Here is a 2330-nt window from a genome sequence, read left to right as displayed (position 1 = left end):
TATATATATATATATATATATATATATCGTTTTGTAAGAAGCATAGATCCGAAAGAGGAAGCACACTCTAAGATGTAGAGCAGTATATATTAAAAATGGGGAAGGGGTCGGTTTAAGGGATTACCTTAGGTTTCCTGTCCATAAAGGGTTTACCTTTATGGCGTATCGTTAGATCCCAAAATCTTGTTGGCCCATGACCTCTTAAAAATATATATATATTATATGTATATATTACATATATATATGTATGTATATACACACACTGATACATACATACATACACATATATGTGCGTGTGTGTGTGTGTGTGTGTGTGTGTGTGTGTATGTGCGCGCGCGTGTGTGTATATACATACATATATTTTTATATACATATATATATATACATATACATGCCGTCTATCTCTCTTATTATTGACCTTTGCAGTTCTTCCACTTTCATAATGAGTTGCTTCGTATGGGGGGACCACAGTGGGCAGCAGTATTCAAGGTGGGGTGGGGCAAAATTAGAGTAGAAAAGGATGATGGTGTGGGCATTTCTAGATCGGAAAGTTCTCAGAATCCAGGAGCACATCTTGCGGGCCAAATCAACATTCCTATTTACGTGGGAACTCCTGCTTAAATTGTTATCAACAATTACTCCCAGGTCTCTGATGTTGTTGTATGACACTAGGGAGTCACCCGAGGGAAGAGCATATGGTAGTTTCAGAGTATCCTTTTTTCCAAAGTGGATCAAATCAAACTTGTCTTCATTTAGAAGCATATTGTGTTTTTTTTTTCGCCCATTGGACAACAGCAAACAGATCCGATTGATGGCATGTTCGGTCTCCCATACCGTTTATGACTTTGTGGAGTTTGGAATCATCTGCAAAGATTTTCAATGTAGAATGTTTGATGACGTCTACTATATCATTGATGTAGATAATGAAGAGCAGTAGGTCCAATACAGTACCTTGTGGGACACCACTACTGATTTTGGCTGAGCTGGATCGTATTCCATCAAACACATGTTTTTTGTTCGTCAGGAAACACTTCATCCACTGCAGCAGCTTTCCACAAACTCCAACGTTGGACAGTTCCTTCGTCAGGACTTTGTGGTCCACTCTGTCAAATGCCTTGCTGAGATCAACGTATATGACGTCAGCGTTTGAGCCTTCTCCTAACGCTTTTAAGATGTCATCAAAATGGTGCAGAAGATGCCACAGGCAGTCCCTGCCATCACGGAAACCATGCTGGTTGGGGGTCAGAAGATTGTTGTCTTTGAGGAAGTGAGTTATTCGCGATTTCACCACTCTCTCAAATACTTTAATGATATGAGAGGTACGTGAAATCGGACGGTAGTTCACTGCAAGAGATTTGTTTCCCTTTTTGAAGACTGGAACGACAGACTGAGAACGAAAATAATCAGGAGTGTAGCCTGCGTCAAGTGAGTTCCCCCACAGCTCTGCTAGAGAGGGTGCAATTTGATGTTGATACATCTTCAGGACTGGCCGGGAACTTATCGGGACCAACTTCCGAGTTGTGTTTGATCTTATTTATTTCTGTTAGGATATCAGGAGCACCAAAAGTTATGTCAGATATGGTTAGATGAGGGTTTATATCACTGATACTAGCCAGATCAACCGCATTAGCATTACTGAAGACAGAACAGTATTGTTTCTGCGGTATCTCGCACATGGATTTTGCATCATCATGCAGGGTGTTGTTCTCAGCAACACTCTACATGATGATGGACCAACCAAAGGGCCAACAGTGGAAACAGCAAATGAAAGAACACTTTCGGATTGAGCTTTATTTTTTCGATGGCCCAATTCTCCTCAGCTGCTCTTTTTTGGAGGTTGTCTTTTTTCGATTCGAGCGATGCAATGGCAGTCGATTGGGTGCGTTGTTGCTGGCAGTATTTAAGTTAGTTGATTTTCTTGCTAATTCTTTTTATTTTTCTGATAATTGCTCTTCTATTTCTAGGGATTCTACACTTAGATTTGTATACTGATCTTAATGGAATATGCTTTGCGCACATATTTTTTACAGTGTCTACAAATGTCTGCCATTATGTGTTTATGTTGGTGGCTGCGGTGCGTGAAAGCCCAGTCAACTTGTGAAAGATCATGACTGATCGCATCCCAGTCTACGTTATGAAGATCTATAGCGTCAAATGGATGACTTGGAGAGATGTCATTGGATTTGATCTTTGGGTGGTAGAATCTCAGATAGCATATGTAAATATATGTATATATATATGTACATATAGGTATATATATATTATATATGTTTATATATGTGTATGTATATATATATATATGTGTGTGTGTGTGTGTGTGTGTGTGTGTG

The 2330-nt window shown here is 39.5% G+C and overlaps 2 protein-coding genes across 16 annotated transcripts in view; one reads left to right on the top strand and one right to left on the bottom strand.

Moving 5' to 3' along the window:
- The window catches only part of LOC128250374 (uncharacterized), a 144666-nt gene that overhangs the window by 44593 nt on the left and 97743 nt on the right, over window positions 1-2330 (top strand). The gene's annotated exons all lie outside the window — the stretch shown is intronic.
- LOC128250371 (uncharacterized) overlaps window positions 1-2330 on the bottom strand; it is a 70592-nt gene that overhangs the window by 25004 nt on the left and 43258 nt on the right. The window lies entirely within an intron of this gene.

The sequence above is a fragment of the Octopus bimaculoides genome, chromosome 2 (genome assembly GCF_001194135.2).
Source record: "Octopus bimaculoides isolate UCB-OBI-ISO-001 chromosome 2, ASM119413v2, whole genome shotgun sequence".
NCBI lineage: Eukaryota > Metazoa > Mollusca > Cephalopoda > Octopoda > Octopodidae > Octopus > Octopus bimaculoides.
Note: the sequence above shows the minus strand (reverse complement) of the source record. Positions and strands in the feature narration are given on the sequence as shown.